Source organism: Nomascus leucogenys, chromosome 20, assembly GCF_006542625.1.
Source record: "Nomascus leucogenys isolate Asia chromosome 20, Asia_NLE_v1, whole genome shotgun sequence".
Lineage (NCBI taxonomy): Eukaryota > Metazoa > Chordata > Mammalia > Primates > Hylobatidae > Nomascus > Nomascus leucogenys.
Window position 1 is genome coordinate 11,348,982 of NC_044400.1, and position 23,522 is coordinate 11,372,503.

At 35.1% G+C, this 23,522-nt stretch overlaps 1 protein-coding gene across 1 annotated transcript in view; it reads left to right on the forward strand.

Annotated features, from left to right (window-relative positions):
• LRP1B (LDL receptor related protein 1B) overlaps window positions 1-23,522 on the forward strand; it is a 1,933,392-nt gene that overhangs the window by 1,469,454 nt on the left and 440,416 nt on the right. The gene's annotated exons all lie outside the window — the stretch shown is intronic.

Below are 23,522 nucleotides of genomic sequence, written 5' to 3' on the forward strand. Positions count from 1 at the left end.
CACAATACTCTCAAACTAGAGAAAAGTGTGTCTTCCAGTTCCCACAAATGATTTGCACCTAACCTTGTGACAATATTGTTATTTTTCTTTTACTTTTCTTATGCCCTAATAGCTTCTCTGCTGTATAAGCACAGAAACTGTGCCTTGCTCATCAGTACACCTCCAGCCCAGCCCAAGGCAAGTCTCCAGGACACTCTGTTGACTGTTGTTCCAAATGCCTTTGGGGCAGTCTGACCCTGGCCACAGAGTTCCTGGGACTTAATAAGCAATCAATGCATATTCATCAAAGGAAGGAATTGTATGCTCTCTGAAAGTTGAGATTCTTGCTCTCATGGAATGTACAAAGTAGGAGAGACAATCTTAGCAGCAGAAATAACCACAAGTTAGTGTGATACCAGTGTGGTATGAGTACAGACAGAATTTTACGGCACACATAGTAAAGTGAAGTCTCCTCCAGCCAGGATGATGAAAGAAGCTTCGTAGAGTAGATGGTCCTAAGTGCCCATTCCGTTGCATTATAATGAACTCTGACAAATAACCATACGGATGAAACAGATAACTGTTTTACAGTTGTTAATATGTTAAGGTTATTAATATTTTCTGGAAATAATACTAAGACAACAAACATGCATCTTACATAAAAATCATCTGATGACAAATATCTTAAAACAGAAGAGATTTCAGAATGTGGCATATAGGTACATCCACACATGCCTTCCTTATTTCTCCCGTGCATGAAATTTCTTAGGCATAGCACATGAATCTAATCTATACGACTGTTTACCTTACTTGGTGAGTGCACAGGAAGCATTCCTTTTTTTCTTTAGTTCCATGAAAAAATAATTTTAGTTCTTGAGTTAAAAAATCTTTTAGTTCTTGAGTTCCATGAAAAAATAATTTATTTGGTAGTAAAGATAGAAATGAATTTAGTGTGTTGATTTGAATCATCCCAACAAAAGAGGAGCTTTGCTTAAACTTAGTATTTTAAAAATCTATGATAGAGGAGAAAGAATCACAATTAGTTGCCAAGTAGTATAGTATTTTTGCACAAAATACCATTGCAATCTGAAATTATTACCTCCCTATAGTCTGTTTTGTTAAATTATCATTTTTATTCTTGACTTATTTAATTCAATTTGCAAAATATTCATTTCGTATCTACCAAGAACAGCGTCAGCTTAGTCTTGTTTAAGACTAATATTAAAAGCTCTATCATTTTATAAGTAATAGTATTCCTTGCACTCATCTCTTTAACAGAAGTACTCTGCATCAGGTTTAGAAATACATAGAAATGAGTTTTTTGTATTTTTTATTGGCAATATTGGAGTGTTTCATTTCACTGATATGAAAGTATTATTTCTTAATATAAATTATTACTCTTTTGACTTTAGCTGTGAATGAATTAATAGATGATGCTCATTTATTTACTCCTTTTCTCTTTCTTTATTTCATTTGCTCTGCAAATATTTACTGTGTGTTTAATACGTACTGTTATGAGAATATGTGATTCAGTGTTTCTTCAGCAATCTTCATTTGGAAAGTCTGAAATAATGCAATTTATATAGAATACTAGCAAAATCTAGTCACATGGAAAACATCTGCCATAAGTAAAATTAAACTTTCCTTTGGTACCCATCATGAATGTGTTAACAACTTTGTTCAATAATGCTGACAGAACTACTTTTAGGGAGTTTCATTTTCCCGTGACGTATGCCCCACATTGCTTAGCTTTACAAATATATTTAATGCAGCAAACCGTTTCACACAGCACTGCCATTTAAGTCCCACAAAATCAATAGTGTAATTTGCGTGATTTTGGTCAAATACTGTTAGTATTTTCTGTTAAAAAGTACAAATCATATTTAAAGATATACAAATAATATTCAAACTTTTTCTTGCCTATGGCATCACAAAATTAGGTTTTTAGAGGTTTATCTTACCCATTTTGTGATGAGACCTAGGTTACATTAGCTCACTCCTCACAAACGTAATGTTCATTGACACCTAGAGATATGCGGTAAGCCTGTTAAGGTTAAAATATGGGCTTTGGGAATAGTGAGACTTAGATTTGAATCCAAGTGCATCACTCATGATGATGCAATGTTCTTAAGCTCTACTAAAATTAGGTGGAAAATAGCATCAATTAATGAGAATTAATGAAAAGAATGACAGTGCTATGCTTACCGCAGTGCCTGCCAGATAAACAGGTCCAACGGAGAGCCAGCAGTTATTTCATTGTAAAGGTAAAATAAGTCTTAATTCAGTCTGAAGTAACCATTGGAGAGAGTTTATTGCTATTCTTGTTCCCATACTAATGTGGTGCATCCAGCCACTTGTTCTCAAGGTCCAATAACGAGATGCAGACCAACTGGGAAAAAAGGGAGCTTATTTCTGCAACCAGCAAGAAGGTTGGGCCAACTTAAGACTAACTCAAAGTTACAAGTTTTTCTCCAGTGCACATATACATTTAAAGCTCCATGCCTACGTGTGGGAATGCATGGAGCTGTTTCAGCAGGAACCAGCAGGACTGTTTCATTTACTCTCTGTCTAATCTTTAGGGTCTGGGGTCTGGAAAGCTTTCTCTAGGGCCTTGGAAAGTTTCTTACTCTTAAGTGGGCCCTGGAATGAGGTGTATGTGTAAGAATGATTTTATTATTTGATCAGACATAGTGTGTCCAATCTTTTGGCTTCCCTGGGCCACATTGGAAGAACCGTCTTAGGCCACACATAAAATTTACTAACACTAACGATAGCCGATGAGCAAATAAATAAATAAGTAAATAAGTAAATAAAATAGAAAGTAAATAAATAAACCTCATAAAAAGTTTACCAATTTGTGTTGGGTCGTATTCAAAGCCATCCTGGGCTGCATGTGGCCCACAGGCCATGTGTTGGACAAGCTTGCTTTAGGGTCTGAGAAAACCGTGGTGGGATTTTGGTGGGTTTGATTCCACATTCTAGCTCTTATACTCAGGCACCAGTTTCTCCAGTTCTTTAATGTTTAACTTATGGATTTACCAAATTCATAATAACGGGGTAGTTGAAACTGACTGCTCTGGCTGCTAATGGAAACCCAAGCTGCCACATTCTGACGAAGTTACAGTACAGAAGGGTTGATTTAATTTGTTTTTCCTTGATTCCCAAAACACTAAATGTACTAATTATGTTTTAACTTCATTCTCCACTTACTAGTAAAAAACAATGAATATTAGTATTTAAATGCACATCATTAATCATTAATGTACAAATTAGTTCATTTAAATTTCAGAATGATAAAGATGTTAAGAAGAGGAAAGTATAAAACCTGCTCTAGAAATAATTCCACTTTTGCATTGACCAGACAGATGAACAGAAACTTAAGGGCTTTTTTAAAAAAAATTGTTATGAGCTGAATTATGGTCCCCTAAATTGATATATTGAAGTTCTAGTTCTCAGTACCTCCCCACGTGAGTGTATGTGGAAATAGGGCCTTTAGCAAGGTAGTTAAGGTAAAATGAGGTCGTAATGGGTGGACTCTAATTTAATATGACTAGTATCCTTATAATAGCAGCAAATTAGGACACAGGCAACACAGACCGAGGGAGAACCCTGTGAGGGCACAAGAAGGCAGCCCTCCGCAAGCAAAAGAGAGAGGCTTGGCCGGGCGTGGTGGCTCATGCCTGTAGTCCCAGCACTTTGGGAGGCAGAGGCAGGTGGATCAACTGAGGTCAGGAGTTCAAGACCAGCCTGACCACCATGGTGAAACCCTGTCTCTACAAAAACACGAAAATTAGCTGGGCATGGTGGCAGGTGCCTGTAATCCCAGCTACTCGGGAGGCTGAGGCAGGTGAATCGCTTGAACCTGGGAGGCGGAGGTTGCAGTGAGCCAAGACTATGCCATTGCACTCCAGCTTGGGTGACAGAGAGAGACTCCATTCCCCCCCCCACCCGCCCCAAAAAAAGGGAGATTGAAGCCTCAGAAGAAACCACACTTGCCAACACCTTGGTTTTAGATTTGCAGCCTTCAGAACTGTGAGGAAGTATATTTTTGTTGTGTAAGCAAGCCCATCGCTGGTATTTGGTTATGGCTGCCCTAACAAACTAATGCAATATTCAAAGGCTAGGACCAGTGAATTATTTTTAAAGGAAAATATGTAGGTTGAATTGGCATTAAGTTATATATAGAATACATCCATTCGCTTACTAAAAGGGGAAAAAAATGCCTCATCCAGTCTTTAATGTTAATATGTTCTGAGGTTTTAAAAGCATTAAAATCTATACTGATTTTGAAAGTCTCATAGATAAGAAATGAACACTACAACCTAAACATGGGATTTAAGAACATGAATCTTTCTAACAAATATCTCCTAAAATTACTCTTACATTTTATTAGCTTCTTATTCCAAAGGAAAGATATTTTATGAGAGAAAATCACACAAACACACAGATTTACATATATAATCCCATAATTTCCTTCACCATCATCTTAAAATGCCTTTCATACCTGTCCACATCATTCTTAATGAATGTCTTTTTTGTTTCTTATAGGCAAAAAATAGAGGTATTCAGTAAATTGCCTCACTTCCACTTGCAGAATTAATTGGGTTCATTGGAGTATCGTGATTAAGAATCTAGACTCTAAAATAAGATTCCCTGGGTTCAAATTGTGGCTCTGCTTTTTACTATTTGTGCGACCTCTGCAAATTATTAAGCACTACATGTCCTAGTTTCCTCATCTGTAAAGTAGTATTAATGTTACCCATCACAGCATAGCAAGTGCATAGAACAATGCCACTCATTCTCCTTCATGTCTGTATGTGTATTCAATTAATGTTGGCTTTTTTTTTTTTTTTTTTTTGAGACAGAGTTTTGCTCATGTTGCCCAGACTGGAGTGCAATGGCACGATCTCGGCTCACTGTAACCTCCGCCTCCTGGGTTCTGGCGATTCTCCTGCCTCAGCCTCCCGAGTAGCTGGGATTACAGGTGCCTGCCATCAAGCCTGGCTAGTTTTTTTTTCTATTTTTAGTAGAGACGGGGTTTCACCATGTTGACCAGGCTGATCTCGAACCACTGACCTCTGGTGTTCCACCCACACTGGCCTCCCAAAGTGCTGGGATTACAAGTGTGAGCCACTGTCCCTGGCCTAATGTTGGCTATTACCTTTGTGTACCCATTTTCATCTACTTCCATTTTTTTAGTCGTTGAGAAATGGTCCTTTCAAATCTAAACCTTATTCCTATGCTGTTGAAACCATTGTGTATGGTTTTTTTCTCTCTCTCTGTTCAGTAAGCCTCCTCCTAAGGCTACAAAGATGCTCATTTCTCCTCTATACTAAAAAATAAAACTATAAACAAATTGCTCTCTTTCGTGGATCCCATTGTCCTCTCCACCTTTCCTATTGCCACCAAGGTTTGAACAAGTAATCTATACCCACTGACTCTTTTCACTTTTTAAATCATTGCCATCTTTCACGAGCTCCCTCATTGCTGTGATAACAGACCCAGATGACTCTGTGGTTGACAAAGACAGTGACCTCATTTCTGTTGAAATTGTTGACCACTCTCTACATCTGAAAACATATTTCTCCTTGCAATCCTCTGACACAGTTTCATCCTGGTTCTCCTCCTGGTTCTCAGACTACTCTTGTATAAATGCCATTGCTAATCTCTATCGACAACACTGCTTTTCTTCCCTAAGAAGTGGCAGTATTGTATGACTGTTTTCTATTTATCAAAAATAAATTGCAATGATTGTTCATTTATTTTTGGCCCGTTGATATTTTGATATGAAAAACATGTTTTGAAAAAACTAGAGAGTTAAAATGTCATTTGCTGTATCTCTATTGTTTATGATAGTATTTGGTATATAATAGGTACACAATAAATATTTGTACACAGTTTGATTTTTTTCCTGTGACCTTTCACATCTTAAAATCTTTATAAGCAAAAAGAAATGTCCTACAATACAAGGGAGTAAGTCGTTTATTGATGGAAATCTGGAACCGTAAGTTAAACAGAAATCTATCTATACTTTTTAAATAGTATTAGCTAAAATTATTTTCAAGAATCCAAATCTCATATACATAAGACTCAATTTATCCTCCTGTTCTTAATCTGAAATGACAGTGTCTATTTAAATTCAAAAAGTCAAACTTGTAATGAAAGCAGCAAACTTATTTTGTGAAGAGAAGTTATCAAAATGCTTATCTTTATGATTGCATGCCTTGCAGTCTTATGGGATAATCTGTTGGAAGGCAATAAACAATAATTAATGGGTGGTTTTTTTTAAAAAAGTATTCTAAAGCATTGGCTTTAAATTTATGAATCAACAGTCAGATTTCAGCAGCAGGATTATCCAAGAAATATCTCTTATTTTTAAATCATGTAGTTTTGAAACCTATGGATTGAAGGTATTTTTCCTGTATTAATAAGAGAAATATGCATTGTTATCTTATTTATTTTACCCAGGGCATATTTATTATATAATAACATGTTGTAGGAAGCAAATTGTACTCCTACACTTTTATGTGACATAAATTAGCTAGGTCAAGAAAATTTTTTATACTTGTGAACTCTGGAATAACTCCTCCCCAGGAATGTTCCAATAACACTGGCTATCGTTTATGTGAAAATAAGTACTTAGTTTTACACTGAATACAGTTTTCTTATCAAAAGCCTTTTACATTTATTGTAGTAATTCTAAATTTCCTCATGACATTTTTCACAGCTTGACATAAAAAGATCAGCTTCTCTGTATTTTTTTTCATACATCAATAATGCTAACTTGTATCAGAGACACTGAAACATTTAGGTAGCAATTGATAATGAGAGCAGACTATGGCCTCATGTTTACCTAATTTTAAGTAACATTTTAAGACAATTACAATATAAGTACATATATATGGGTATGCACACACACATACACATCTATGTATCTCTCTGTCTATATTATTTTATAGACCTAGGGTCTTGCTCTGTTGCCCAGGCTGGAGTGCAGAGGTGCAATCATAGTGCACTGCAACCTCGAATGCCTGGGCTAAAGCAATTCTTTCTACTCAGCTTCCTGAGTAGCTGGAACTACAGGAGCACCACCAAAACCAGCTACTTTTTTTTTTTTTTAATTTTTGTAGAGGCAATATCTCACTATGTTGCCCAGACTAAAATATTTTATTAAAATATGTGATAATTAAAGACTATTTGGTAACTTTCAGGACATTAAGAACAATATGAAATAAATATAATTCAATTTGAAATGATATAACTTAATCAAATGTATTTTATAGAGGCAATGCTTATTTTTAATTTTTAGTCACATTTTAGTTGAGTTATTCACTTATTCTTTTTGGCATAAATTAACTTAAAATGCATGTTTGGCAAATGGGTGCAACTTTATTTATTAGCACTCTACTATTAACTCTCTCTAAGTGTGCTGGTCAGTTTTATATTGTCAACTTGACTAGACTTTAGTCAGTTCTTCAATAAAGAACTTTAGTCAGTTCTTCAATAAAACACTAACCTAAACAGTGTTGCAAAGGTATTTGTAGATATGATTAAGTCACAGTCAGATGATTTAAGGGAAATTGTACTGGATTAGACAATCTGGATGGGCTCAATGATATTACAAGGTTCCTATAACAAGGAGACACATGAGTCAAAAGGCAGTGAGAAAAGGTGATAGGATGATAAAAGCAGAGATCAGAATGAAGTGGCCACAAGCCAAATAATACCGTCATCCTCTAGAAGCTGTAAGACACAAAGAGCAAATTCTCTCCCAGAGTCTCTAGAAGGAAGCAGCTCTGCTGACATCTTGATTGTGAGACTGAACCTCTTGAACTGTGAGATGATTTGTGTTATATAAAACCACTAAGTAATTTGTTACAACAGCATCAAGAAACAAATAGGAATTTTGTATCCTGGAAGTGAAGTGCTGCTGTAACAAATGTCTATGAAAAGAGTCAAACTATTCAAAATATTTAACCTCTATTAAAGAGGTTTATCCTGAGCCAAATATGAGTGACCATGGTCAGAGGCACAGTCGCAGGAAGTCCTGAGAACACGTGCCCAAGGTGGTTGGGTTACAGCGTGGTTTTATACATTTTAGGGAGACATAAGACATCAATCAATACATGTGAGACATACATTGCTTCAGTTGGGAAAGGCAAGACAACTCAAACAGGGGAGTCCTAGGTCATAGGTGGATTCAACGGATTTCTGATTGGCAATTTGTTGAAAGAGTTCAATTATTATCTCAAGATCTGGACTCAATAGAAAGGAGTGTCTGGGTTAAGAAAAGGGGTTGTGGAGACCAAGGTTCTTATTATGTAGATGGAGTCTCATAGATGGCCACCGTTAGAGATAATAGATGGCAAATATGTCCTATTCAGACCTTTAAAAGGTGTTTGACTCTCAGTAAATGTCTTTGAGATTAGGAGGGCCTGAACAGAGAAAGAGCTAGTTATGTTATTAGAGGTTTGCAGGACCGTTCCAAAATATGTCAAAGAAATATATTTCAGGCAGTGGTTCATGCCTGTAATCTCAGCATTTTGGGAGGCTGAGGCAGGTGGATCACCCGAGGGCAGGAGTTTGAGACCAGCCTGACCAACATGGTGAAACCCCATCTCTACTAAAAATATGAAAAATTAGCAAGGCGTGGTGGTGGGCGCCTGTAATCCCAGCTTCTCGGGGGGCTGAGGCAGGAGAATCCCTTGAACCCGGGAGGCAGAGGTTGCAGTGAGCCAAATTTGCCCCACTGCACTCCAGCCTGGGCGACAAAGCAAGACTCTGTCTCAAAGAAAAGGAATATATTTCGGGGTAAAATGTGTTGCAGGTTGGAGTTGGTGTGTTATTGCTACAAAGAGTCTGTTCTGTCAGTCTTAGGATCTCTGTTTTAATGTTAATGCTGGTCAATTGTGTCTAAAGTCCAGAAGGGAGAGGGTATAGTGAGGTATGTATGGAGCCTCCCTTTCTGTCATGGCCTGAACTAGTTTTTCAGGTTTCTTTAGAATCCCCTTGATTGAGAAGGGGGTCCATTCATTCAGTTCGGGGCTTAGAATCTTATTTTTTTGTTTGCGCAGATACCTAAAAATCTGTAAATGGCTTTTAAATTGGGTATTGGGTAGAGGCTGGAAGAACTTTTAGGACAATAATAGAAAAAGCCTGGATTGCCTTGAATAGACTGTTCATAGATATAGATGTTAAAATTATTCTAATGGGGACTCAGAAGTAAAAAGCATGGTAGAAAAAACGGTATTATCTCAGAGAATACTTAAATCATTATAAATAAACTGTCGTTAGAAATGTGGACATGAAGAATATTGATGAGGACTCAAAGAGAAATGAATAATATGTTATTGAAAACTAGAAAAAAAGGAGATTAAGCACATTAAGAATACTATGAAATGAATATAATTAAAGTTGAAATAATATAACATAATCAAACGTACTTTATAGAGGCAATGCTTGTAATACCTTAATTGATTTCTGCCATTATACATAGAGCAGGAGTTGTAAGCAATGAACTTTGATATTTAACTTTGGACATTTCCAGGCAAGATGTTGATGTGTTCTGGTTTATTTCTTTCTACTTATAATAAAATGTAGAAGTAAAAAGATAGATTGAGGGAAGAACTGTTAAGCAAAAAAGAACCAGGACTTGATTATTTGGGAAATTCTCAATCTATCCAGATTGCAAATGACATCAAAATTAGAAGATTCACTGTTAGGAAAGTGAATGGTTGGACAACTTTTTATTAGTGCCTCAGAAGAAAGAAGAGCTAAAAGTGTTCATTCACATAGAGAGCTCTTTGAAGTGATCATGTGACTCATGGATCTTTTCTTCCATTTCAGCAGAAGCTGAAAAATAAGGATCAATTATCTTGGAAATACCTGTGTAGGGGCCTCTTGTTTAATGGTGCAAATTCTCAGGACATACAAGAAGACTCACAAGGTTTTTGAGAACTGGCAGAAACATTGCCAGTTTGGACTGCAAGAGAAAGAGAGAGGAGGAAATAAAAGAAGGCTGTAAGACTCCCAAATTTCTACAGGCAAGAAATGGGTTGGTAATACTATTTATCTGCAAACCCATGAAAAAGAACGATTCAGAGAGAAGAGTGAAATGTAGAGAAGGCAGAGATTTGAGCCACAGAGAATTTTTCCGACGCTTTAACAATAAACGGAGTTTACTCTGCTGGATTTCAAAATTGCTTGGAACTGGTGACTTTTTTTTTTTTTTTTAGTTGGAGTCTCATTCTGTCACCCAGGCTGGAGTGCAATGGTGCGATTTCCGCTCACTGCAACCTCTGCCTCCCGGGTTCAAGCGATTCTCCTGCCTCAGCTTCCTGAGTAGCTGGGATTACAGGTGCACACCACCACGCCCGGCTAATTTTTGTATTTTTAGTAGAGATCGGGTTTCACCATGTTGGTCAGGCTGGTCTCAACTCCTGACCTCGTGACCCACCCGCCTGGGCCTCCCAAAGTGCTGGGATTACAGGCTTGAGCCACTGAGCCCGGCCTGGTGACTCATTTTATCCTTCCATTTTCTCCATTTTTGAACAGAAATGTCTGTAACTAGCATCCTATACTTGTCCCACATGGTATTTTGGGAACAGATAACTTATTTTCTAGTTTTACAGGTCCACAGATGGACAGGAATTTTGGACTAGGATAGATCATGTCCAGAATTTTAAACATAGCTGATTTAGATGATGAAATTACAGATTTTTGACTTTATGAGATTAGAAGAGATTTTGGACTTGAGTTGATGCTGTTAATGATTTGAGACTTTTGAGGATCTTGGTATGGAATATACTTATTTCGCACACTGAGCTGACATAAATCTTTGAGAACCAGGGACAACTGCATTAGTCCAAATGATGGCTCCCAAAAGATACCCAGGTCCTATCACAAACCTGTGAATTTGTTACCTTACGTGATAAAAGGGACTTTCCTGCTGTAATTAAGTTAAGGATATTGAGATGGAAAAAATATCCTAGATGATTTGAATGGACCCAACTTAATTAGAGTCCTTATAAGATACAGGCAGAAAGATTAGAGATAGAGAGAAAAAAATGTTAAGGATGAAAACAGATGTGCGAGTAATGCACCTGAAGGCGGAGGAAGAGGCCAAGGAATGTGCATGTTCCCTAGAAACTGGAAAAGATAAGAAAACGGATTTTTTTTTTTTTTTTTCTGTTTGTTTGTTTGAGACGGGGTCTCGCTCTGTCGCCCAGGCTGCAGTGCAGTGGCGCTATCTTGGCTCACTGCAAGCCCTGCCTCCCGGATTCACGCCATTCTCCTGCCTCAGCCTCCCGAGTAGCTGGGACTACAGGTGCCCGCCACCACGCCCGGCTAATTTTTTTTTTATTTTTAGTAGAGACGGGGTTTCACCGTGTTAGCCAGGAGGTCTCTATCTCCTGACCTTATGATCTGCCCGCCTCGGCCTCCCAAAGTGCTGGGATTACAGGCGTGAGCCACTGCGCCCGGCCAAGAAAACATATTTTTTAAAAATGAGCCCTCAAAAGAAATATGGGCCTGTATATACCTTAGTTTTAGCTCAATGATACAGATTGTAGACTTCTGACGTTTATAATTGTAAAGTAATAAATGTATGTTCTTTTAAGACACCAAAGCGGTGGTAATTTGTTATAACTGCAATAAGAAATGAATCCACCAATTTATATATATTTAAAATGTTTGCAATTCTAACATACTTTTATTTAAAATGGCAGGCCTGCCCTATATCCTTTTATCTAGGCACCTGCTTTAAAGCATTTTACTGATTTCTGTATTTACTTTAGTATTTAAATAACGTGGCTACATTTTCAGTTTCTGCATCTTCAGCCTTAGGCATTATGTATTGACCTCGTGCATTATTTATTGACTTCCTACCGCCATTTTCAATCCCCTTCTTATCCTAACATGTCATAATTTTATCAAGACACATATTCTGCACAAAAGTAATATTGGAATATTTCTTCAACATTATTCTAGGGATTCTCTTTGTCTGGATTTGTACTGAACTGCTCTTATTTTTTTTGTATATGATGTCTTATTTTTTTAAAAGATTCACTATAACATTGATTCCTCAATTCAGAGAAGCTATGTTTTACCCTTCAGGGAATAAATATCCAATCTTCTATATACAGGATCCTCTGCAGGGTCTAGCCTTCTAAAGTATAAAGAGGATCTGGGGACCTTACTGCCTCCTAAATAGATCTTCCACCAATCCTTCTAGTTTTAGCATTTACGTTATCTCTATTTATACAAGTATCCATTACTTGCAAATTTATTAGGTTTGGGGAGTGGACTTTCCTCGCCTTTATCTTACCATTTAGAGCTGCGGAGGCTAGTAAATCACTAACTACTTGACCACTTTTCTGTCTACCTTTTTTTGTCCATATCTTTTCCAACTTTCTTTGTGCTTTGGGCTCATGACTTTAAACAGAAATTATTTTAATGTAACTTTAGTAAAATTTTAGTTAAGTTTCAGGAAGCAATGGATATAAATGCAAACATTAATTTTAAGTCCCTTTGGATACATTAACATCAATTGGATGCTTAGTGTCTTCTTGTTTCTGTGTTATGCATTCTTACATTTAAACATCTACCAGTGTCACGTGGTATTGTTAATTCCCATTGGGAAACATTCTTAGAGAGGTTTGCCAAAATCTGTGCTACTTCTCAAGTTTTGAGTCCAGACCCAAATTTAGAGAAAATATTTTAACATTAAGTATACTTTATTTTATTTCAAAGACTAATTTATGTTAAGATATTGTACTGTCTCTACAAGATTCAATGCAGGCAAAATATTTAATTTTGTGATTGCTAAATACTATTTATGAAAACTATAGTAATATGAATTAATAAGTGTGTGATTATCACTATCTATGTGAGTGAAATATTTTATAAGACATGGACAATTTGAAACGATCTAAACAATTTTTAGGACAAAAATTCCTTAATCTTTAAACTCCAGTTCCTAAACTTATTTTATTATAATGTTACAACCACTAATAAAGAATTAAAAGGAATCCCATGGTAGACTGGGAAAAACAATTTCTTCTGTATAAAAAAAATTGTCAGTAAAAGTAACAGTTATATACTCCTTTGTTTCTAGCATATCTAGCACATGGTAAAGACTTCATGATTAGTTACGGAATGTTAATTGAAAATTGATAATTAAATCTTGGAACGTGATTAGTTTCCTTTGCACCTTCCATTTAATTTCCTCTTCCATGGATACTTCTGCTTCTTTCCCTTTTTAAAACTCTTCTAGTTTATCATTACTTATTCCCGGAGCTTTTACAAAATCGTCCTAAATGGTCTTCCCTCCACTTGCTATTAACCCATCCTAATATGGTTGTGTGACTTATAGATCTGTAGATCCAATAAAGAATAAAGTTGTTGGATTATTAACATGTTATACTACTGTGTGTAAATAATAACACTTTTTGGTTTGTAAAAATATTGTCTTTACTATCTCATTAATTTTTTTTATATCCCTATAAGAGCCAGATAACAGGTATTAATATTTACTAATAAAGAAACACATTTTGGGAAATTAAATTCCTACTACCATATCCATGGCTTATGAATGACAAAGTAAGCACTTGAATGCAGATACCCTGATACCCAGTTCTCTTCTCTAAATGATACAGTGAAATAACATTCCTATTTCAGACTCTTAGAAATCCTGTGCCTAAAACCTTCAAGCAAAGAAATCTCTTCATCTGTCATTCAAAGCTCTTCTCAACAATCGTCCATTCCATTCTAATCTCTCATCCTTTCATTATCCCATTGGTTTTACATAAATACCTTTAATATACAGTTTTTAGTCCCGTATTTTACATTTTCTCTTGTGAGAGAACTTTTCTGGAAAATTCACATTTTTTATTTTTCCTTGTATAAGTGCTGGTCAGTTTCACAGACCCCTCTGTGGCATTCACCATTTGCCCTAGTTTTTAGAAACGACTTGAACTTTATTTCTAAAACATATAGTGGCCTGATAAATATTTTATAGCAAATATAGAGACATATCAGAAATTCGGACATAGGTTTATAACCAATTTGGATGAATATATAAATAAAATTTATGTTTATTTTCATTTGTGGAATACATTTTGAATGAGGCTATTTATATGAACAATAGAAGATCCAGAAGACCAAACAGTTTACACTTGTAAAATTGTTTAAAATTATGACCCTCTAAGCTGAGTATCGTCTAATTACAATCAATGTGAGACATGTTACAAAAACAAGCCTACAGTAAATCTCCATTGTTACGTGTATTATGATTTTTTTTACTTAAATTCAGATACCATTTCAAAAAAAATGACAGAAGTAATACATAATAAATATATATGTATATTTGACCCTATTCTTTTTTTTTTTTTTTTTTTTTTTTTTGAGACAGAGTCTCACTCTGTCACCCAGGCTGGAGTGCAGTGGCTCAATCTCGGCTCACTGCAATCACCGCCTCCCGGGTTCATGCCATTCTCCTGCCTCAGCCTCACCAGCAGCTGGGACTATGGTGCACGCCGCCACACCCGGCTAATTTTTGTATTTTTAGTAGAGATGGGGTTTCACCATGTTAGCCAGGGTGGTCTCGATCTCCTGACCTCGTGATCCACCCGCCTCGGCCTCCCAGAGTGCTGGGATTACAGGCATGAGCCACTGCGCCCTGGCCAATATTCTAACATTCTAAGCTACAAGAAGTCTGATTTTATCAATTTTCAGTTTTCATGTGTATTGTTTAGGTCATTAAATACCTTTTGAGTTTCTACTGGTTATGAAACACTACTTCCTAATAAAGGAGACCCCCAAAAGAACACAGTATGATTTGTGACTTCAGGAACTTTTGCTATTATAAAGTAGAAGAGAATTAGCCAAGTTCATAAATAACTATAAAATAAGGCAGACTGTAATTAATGTCTTACAGAGCAACGAAGGGTATATTCTGAGAGAATGGAGAAATCACTTTCAGCTCTGAGAGTCAAAGAGCAAAGATTACAGCTGAATTGTATGTGCTAAAAAGAATGAAAATATCTGTGTAACTAGGAAAAGTGTTATGTACTGGAGGGAAAAGGGAACACGTGGATTTTGAAAGATATTCAAACAAAGGTCATGGAGTGTTCAAATGTTTCCAGTTGACCAAAGATACTGTAGTCTGTAGAGCAGAAAAATTATTTGAAGGAGCAACAGAATTTTAAAAATAAATCTAACAATACTATCCAAGGTGTATAGGAAGAGAGTAAACATTATTAGCAGTCATTCTAGCTTGGAGCCATAGCAAACCTAGGTGTGCACTCATGTATCAACCGCTCTTTAGGTAAACATTTGTTTTATATCAGGGTAAATGAAACTTAAATGGTTCAACTCTATTGCCTGATGTCTCAGGGTGGTATCGAGGCAAAGGTTATCACAGTTAAAACCCTGAATATATGGACCTTTTCTAGTTGGTAACTAAGTGGATTCTCTGCACTGCATTTTTCATGCATTTATTCAATATTTATTTCTTTTCTGCTCTGTCCCAGGCATGGAGGTAACAGTGAGGACAACAACATTGTTCTTTCTCTCATCGAGCAGCAAGCAGATGTTATGCAGGGTCACAGCAGCCAGTGCCCCTAACTTTCTGAAAACTTTTTCCTAGCTCCTTATTTTAAACACAATAGTTACCTCAGAAGCCAAATTTCTGCTGAGAATATGATAATACTTTCTGTCCTGTGCATTTGAGCAAGGCACTTTTAAAAAATGTTATGCTTTAATGCAAGGGAAGCGAGTTGGAAGTTTGGTACTTTAGGGAGAATGTGTGCTAGCTTTGTTTGAGACTTCCTTCCTCACACAGTATAATTCTCTAATGGCAGAACACGAAGTTTCTTTCTGGTGTTTTCACATATGCATCTCAAAACCAACTTTCTTTTCAAGATACTTATCAGGTAACTTGTAGATTGACAAATACATTCAACTTTTTAGGAAAATTTTTTCAAGTAGTCCTCATTTTAAAGCCAAGATTTTGAAATAAAGTGTACTATGAGTTGTTTTTCAAAAGTAATCCTTGGAAATGTTAGTTTCTTGATTACAACAGAATGCTTAACTGAATTTTACAATTTCTGAGCATGAGATTGGCATACAAATATCTTCCTTTTCATCTTTTTATTCAAGTAATAACAAAGATCGTAATGAAACATTAATCCTGGGCCGAGTGACATTCTCACTTGTATGTTTGTATGGATCGCTTACTCTTTGGCTTATAAATGAACTACATAAGACAGAGGAGTTTCAGTACTGGTTATTAAAATTTTCTTCACAATCATCTCATCAAAAGCCGAGACTCCTAATGCCCTCCCCCAACATTTTGGGAGGCAATTTATTTGTGTGTTGTGTGTGCGTGTGTGTATAATAAATGGATCATATTAAAAAATTTTGCCTATAATCCCAGCACTTTGGGTTTCCAAGTCGGGTAGATCATGAGGTCAGGAATTCAAGACCAGCCTGGCCAAGATGGTGAAGCCCCACCTCTACTAAAAATACAAAAAATTAGCCGGGCGTGGTGGCAGGCACCTGTAGTCCCAGCTACTCGGGAGGCTGAGGCAGGAGAATCGCTTGAACTCAGAGGGCAGAGGTTGCAGTGAGTCGAGATCACGCCACTACACTCTAGTCTGGGCAACAGGGTGAGACTCCGTCTCAGAAAAAAAAAAAAAAAAAATTTACTCCACTGAAGTGGTATTTTGGAATGAATAAGGTTGAGAATGAGTATATAAAGTGGGACTCTCTAAGACTTAAGGAAAAAAATATCTGTTTAAAATTCAGATTAGCAGTAAGGATGATAGTCATGCTTTCTGGTAGATTATCCAGAATTTTTTTAAAAATTATTCTTAGAGAACTTAAGAAGTTACATAAGAACAACAACTCTTTATGAAAATCTAGCATGCGTTTTAGGATCCTGTTGTCCACATGACATACACAATTTTCTTGCTTCTCAGGGGATATGCCATCATGTAAGTTCAACCTACATGTAAAGTTGTTTTCTCAGGTTTGTCCATATGTGGCCTTGAAATTGAAATATGTTTTCATTTAGTTCGCCAAAAACTCTGCAATAATGAACACATTTCTAATGTGCTAAAGAAAATGGGCCCAAGTGGCCACTGAAATAGGCTCTCGAAAAAGGGGAAAATAATTAAGACTTAAATTTAGGAACATATTTAATTATTTACCAGAAGACTGACTTGGTGGAATAACAGTGTTGTGAAGTTACAAATATTATGGTTGTTTGCTTATTTTCATAGAATCTATGTCGTAGAAAAATACTGGACCAGGTATAAATTCAAATCCCTTTGCAACGTGAACTCTAAAACTATTTTTCTTTGAAATAGAGTTCCTCCTGAAATGATTAAATATGAATGAATTTTTCAGTTACCACATTTTTATGCTATTTTAGGTGTCAAAGGAGAAGAAAATATTTGACAACTTAGTCCAAATTTCTGTGAATAAAAATAATGTCCAAATGAAACATTTGCATTTCGACATTGTGCAATTATGTCATAGCATGACCTTCCTAGGAATAATACATATAAACAAACTTTCTTGCTATTCTCATTAGTACAATAGTAGTAGAAATGATTAATCAGGCCTTGAATGTAAAGTGCTTTAATCTCTAAAGGTAAGATACAAATTATTAATTCCTATCAAATAGCCTTAATTTGATTGTTTAAATCTAAAAATGATTATTTTTAAAGTTTGCATTTTCTCTGTTGCAATTATAGTGAAATGAAACAATATATTGTTGCATTTTATTGTTTCAGAGAGATTAATCTTTTTAAAGAAAGGGCATTCCAGATATCAGAATTTTTTAATAATGTTTTTCTGCTTGTTTAAAGCCACTACACAGTAATATGACATTGGATTATCAGGGAAAGATGCCACAAAGCACTTAAGAATGTTGGATATAATTATTTTATAATATATTTCTAAATTAAGCATAAAGATGAACAAAAATAGTATCTTGTTGGACAAACTATGGATTCAATAGTCTATTTCTCAAAAGTTCCTGTTTATATTATGAGGAAATTTTTTTTATTTTGATAAGGATCTAAAATTAGAGCACTAGTTTTAGTGTTCTGCATTTTTAAGTACCTCCAGAATGATATTAAACTTTATAAAAGAAGCTTTCCTATTTTAAAAAATAAATTATTTTCCATTGATTTCTTTCCTTCATTATTTTAATTTTTTCCTTGTCTTTTTTGGAGGGTATATTTGGAGAGAATAGTTGAACAGACAAATTCCTAAATGACAATATGTCTTCAATTTATGACTATTTTCTTCAAGATAGATAGAAGGGAGATCTCATTTTATTACATTTTGCATTATTACTCTGTGCAGATGTTGTGCTTTTTGCATGTTGAAGGTTCATGGTAATCTTGCATTGAGCAAGTCTGTTGGCACTATTTTTCCAATAGCATGTGCTCACTTTGTGTACCTCTGTTACATTTTGGTAATTCTTGCAGTATTTCAGTCTTTTCCTTATTATTGTATCTGTTATGGTAATTTGCTACCAGTGATTTTTGATCTTACTACTGTAACCATTTTGAGGCACCACAAACTGCACTCAAGAGAGTGAACTTAATTACTTGTCAAAATGAGCAGTCAGAAATATAGCGTGTGTTCTTACTGCTCCACCAGCCGGTCCTTCCCTGTCTCTTTCCCTGTCTTCAGGCCTCTTTATTCCCTGAGGCACAACAATATTGAAATTAGTCCAGTTAATAACCTACAGCATCTCTAAGTGTTCAACTAAAAAAAGAAAAGAGTCACATGTCCCTAATCTGAAATCAAAAGCTAGAAATGATTAAGCTTAGTGAGGAAAGCAGGTTGAAATGCAATAAAAGTCAGATTTCAGGCCCCTTGTGCCAGTTAGCCAAGTTGCAAATTCAAAAGAAGTTTCTTGAAGACAATTGAAAGTGCTCCTTCAGTGAACACACGAATGATAAGAAAATACAATAGCCTTCTTGCTGACATGGAGAAAGTTTTAGTGGTCGGGAGAGAAGATCAAACCAGCCACGACATTCCCATAAACTAAAACCTAATCCAGGCAAGGCCTTAACTCTCTTTAATTCTGTGAAGTCCAAGAGAAGTGAGGAAGCTGCAAAAGATAAGTTTGAGCTAGCAGAGGTTGGTTCATGAGGTTTAAGAACAGAAGCCATCTCCATACAATAAAAGTGTAAGGTGAAGCAGGAAGTACTGATGTAGAAGCTGCAGTAAGTTTTCCAGAAGGTCTAGCTAAGATAATTGATGAAGCTGGCTACAATAAACTTCTGTTTATATCAGATATGTGTGGATCTTGGCATGATTCACTGGACTATTGTAGTTTTTCTGTATGCCGCTATGGTGAATACTCAATGATGATGATGACCAGTGTTATTTCCAACATGGTGTGTTTGTAATAGTCTGTAATTTATCTCAAATTTTGTATTTTTAGTATCTTAGTAGAAATTTTGGGGTGCATTTTAATGAATTTCAGAACGTCAAATACCAAAAACACAAATTAGCTGTTGGTTGATAACTTATAGGTATTTTTCTATACAGCATGCAATTTAACATATCATTGAGCTAAAATTATTGTGTGCTGTTCAATCATGTTCTGAAGGCTACATGTTGTTTTACTTAAAAGCATTTTTATAAAGTTAGTGCACTTTCTTAACTGTAGCCCTTTACCCATTTGGAAATTATACACATTTACTCTAATAGATTGTTATTAAAAATTACTACCCTACAACCTTTCTGTTATCAATACTTTTGCAATCTAAAGCACTTGCAGCCGCCTCACTAAAATGATTACCATTAGCAATTTCCTCTTTATATGTGTAAAAAATTTTAAATTTCTGTCAGAAGGAATGAAGTTACCTCTGAGAATTGGTATTTTAGACCTAAGGCAATGTTTCATGAATTTTGCTTGAAAACAGATACTCACTGCCAAGATAAAAATGGTTTGCCATAGGGAATATTGTGCAGTTTTCAGAGTCATTCTTATTTAATTCTTTCTATTTGTGCAAGGAATTATAACCATTCCAATGAAAATGGCATTCTTTTACCACTGAAATTATATTTTCAATAATATCGACAGGAAACTAGTAAATTCCAGGTCTTTCACCATACCACAAATTAGTTCTTTGTTCTCTATCATTTAAAAATTTTTCATCTTCATCTAATTCAGTTTGGTGTTTGTGTAATTTAATTGCTTCACTTCTTTTTCTATCATTTTAAGTTCCCTTGTATTATTACCCTCTTCCATCCAAAGGGAGACTGTGTTAATACCAGCTATGTATTCTTAAATAATTTTTCCTTAATATTTGTAATTATAACATATATAGACAACTATGTGTAATACTTATGCAAATAAAAACTGTGGATTATTTTGTCCTCCATTTTACAATCTCTAATTTTCTCACTCAAAAAATACCTCATACAAATGTAGTTAAGTGAACTGGCGTTTTTCCTTTTAATAGTGTATATATATAGCTGATATATATATATATATAGCTGATATATATATATAGCTGATATATATATAGCTGATATATATATAGCTGATATATATATAGCTGATACAAATATATATAGCTGATATATATATATAGCTGATTGATATATATATATATAGCTGATACATATATATATAGCTGAGATATATATATAGCTGATATATATATATAGTGATATATAGTGGATGTATCATGTTTTATTACTTCCCTTCTTGATTACAAATTACCTTTCTTCTAGTTTTTTTTCTACTCTAAGTTATACTAACCTAAATATTTCCATATGGTTACTTTATTCTTGTTCGTTAGAGTTACTTCCAAATTTTTAACACAATATTTGGGTTTAAATGATAAAATAGAGAATTCAGGTAATTATTCAGATTACTTATGCAAACTGTTTCAATTAGATAAATTATTTAGTGCTTATTTCTCATATTTTTAATGCTGTAGAATCTTAAACTTTTTTGTGTGTATCACAATATAGAACAGAGATATACTTAGTGTGTATCATATGACATATGATATGATTTTGAAATAAAGACAACGAGCTTATTTCAAACCTAAAACTTTAATAAGTATTGAGTAATTACCAGAGGACAATTAGTTCAGAGCTGTCTACATTGCTCACTCATGGGATTTAATCCAGTGGACAATTTTGTTGTTGTTTTGAGACTGGATCTTGCTCTGTTGCCCAGGCTGGAGTGCAGTGGTGCAATCACAGCTCACTGCTGCCTCAACTGCCCAGGCTCAAGTGATTCTCCTATCTCAACCACCCCAGGAGCTGGGACTATAGGTCCGTGCCACCACACTATGTTTTGTTGTTTTTTTTTAATTATTTGTAGAGATGGGGTCTCATCATTTTGCCCAGGCTGGTCTTGAACTCCTAGACACAAGTGATCCTCCTGTCTTGGCCTCCCTGAGTGCTGGGATTATAGGCATGAGCCACGATGCCCAGCCCCATTTTTAAACTAACTTTCTCTGTGGACCCATAGTCTCAAAATCCTGGTAATATAATTCCATTCTCTATAGACCTCCAGTACTCTAGTTGAAATTTCTCCATAACAAAATTGGGGCTATCTGCCTTTCATTTTATATCCCTAGCCTGTTTTTAATAGCACTCTTTACCCAGTGGCTGTACAAATTAATGGCTAAACTGAGAAACATTCAAATATAAACTGGAGTAGGTAACTTACTATTTACTCACCATTTTCTTAATAATGATTGCTACATAATTTAATATTTTTGGCATAAGAGTATGTCTATGAATTGATTAAACTAACTTTGGCCTCTGATAATGGGAAGGGCAAATGGATTTCATAGAAAAAAACCTTATGAGTTAACAAAAGCAGAAGAGAAAACATGATTATTAATATTACTAAGAAAACAATTGACAAAAGCATACATTTATCTGCTTGTCTTTTCTAAATGCAATAAAAATGAGAGTTAAAAAAAACAAAAACATACAAAAAGACAAGAAGAAACTAATGAGAAATAGCAACAAATTGGAAAGACAGCAGGTAAAATTATCAATCAATGCAGATATTTTCAGACATGTACAGTCACCAAATATTTAACTCTGGTGTACCTTTCTCTGAAAGCTATTGGAGAATGTGTATCTAGTAAATGAAAGACATAAAACAAAGAAAAGAAAGACATGATTTTCAGGATATAAGAGACTCTCATGTAACGCACATAAACAACCAAAATTTTGTTTCAAGATGAAAGTTGCATATCAGACTCAGAAAAGTCCTGGTCCAGATCAGAGGGGGAGTTTGGGAGATATGAAAAAGGAGCTCTTTAGAAGAAAAATGGCTTTGATAGATCATATGATGTATAAGCATCTAGAATATAATTTTGTGTTTAACTGATACAGCATTTATAAAGAATTAAAGACAGGTACATAGAAAATAAAGCAAGTGAAAAAATAGTTTTTAATTACAGGAATCACAAAAATACAAGAAAGTAAACAAAATCATAGTGCAGTACTTATCTCTGCAATGAACAATAAAAATTGACATATAAAAATACTGGAAGTATGCAAAAAGAACTATGGGTATTTAACTTAACATTGTCTAAAATTAATAAAGACCAGTGAGGTATGGGCACATTATTTATGAATATAAAGACTAACCCAGAAAAAATTACTTTAAAATTTGAAAAACATACTTTTGCAGAGCAGGAGTTTTTGTTTTGAGGGGAAGGAGTGGGACATTAGTGAATGATAGTTTTTTGTAAGGGATTTCTAATAATATACACTTTTTGAAAAACACTATAAGCACGTATCACATTGATAAAAGTAAGCATTAATTTAAATAATGGCTGGTGATAGAATATACATTTTTCTCCTAATAGTGCCTGAAAACAAAAATAGTAGTTATTAACAAATATGAAATAATTGATAAACATTTGCATATTTGAAAGTTAAAGAAGAGATTAAAAATCAACGTGTTACTCCCCAAATAATCTATTTTTCTTGACTCTTAAAACTTTTATTTCTTAGCTCTCCTCCTGTAACTGTTTCCTCACTAGTCTCGTAACCCTAATATAAAGTTTTTTGGTTTTGTTTTTGGCTTTGATCATGCATTTTGGAAATTTTTACGTTAAATTTTATTGTTTTATATTTGCTCATGTTGTCTCCCCAGTGAGAATTCAAGTTTCTTCCTTTGTGTCTTCCTTTGTATCTCAGCCTATGTTAAATTTGTAGGTGGGGTTCATTCTATATTTACTATGTAGAATGTTTCCTGTTTCTTATGTAGCACATATCTGTGTTTGAATATAAGTCCACTGAAGCCAGAACATATTTTACAGCGTTTCCTGAGTACCAGGGGCATCTTGGTAACTGTTAAACATTAACAAAACTCAATACACTGCAAAGCTGGTCTGGCGCCACATCACTGAAAGCAAACCTTTAGAAGCTTTCCACTCCATTAACTGTAATCAAGTAGAACCTTTATTCATCAAATAAAAGCATGCTGAAAATAGATTAAAGTTACCACACTTATGTACCCAGGGTAC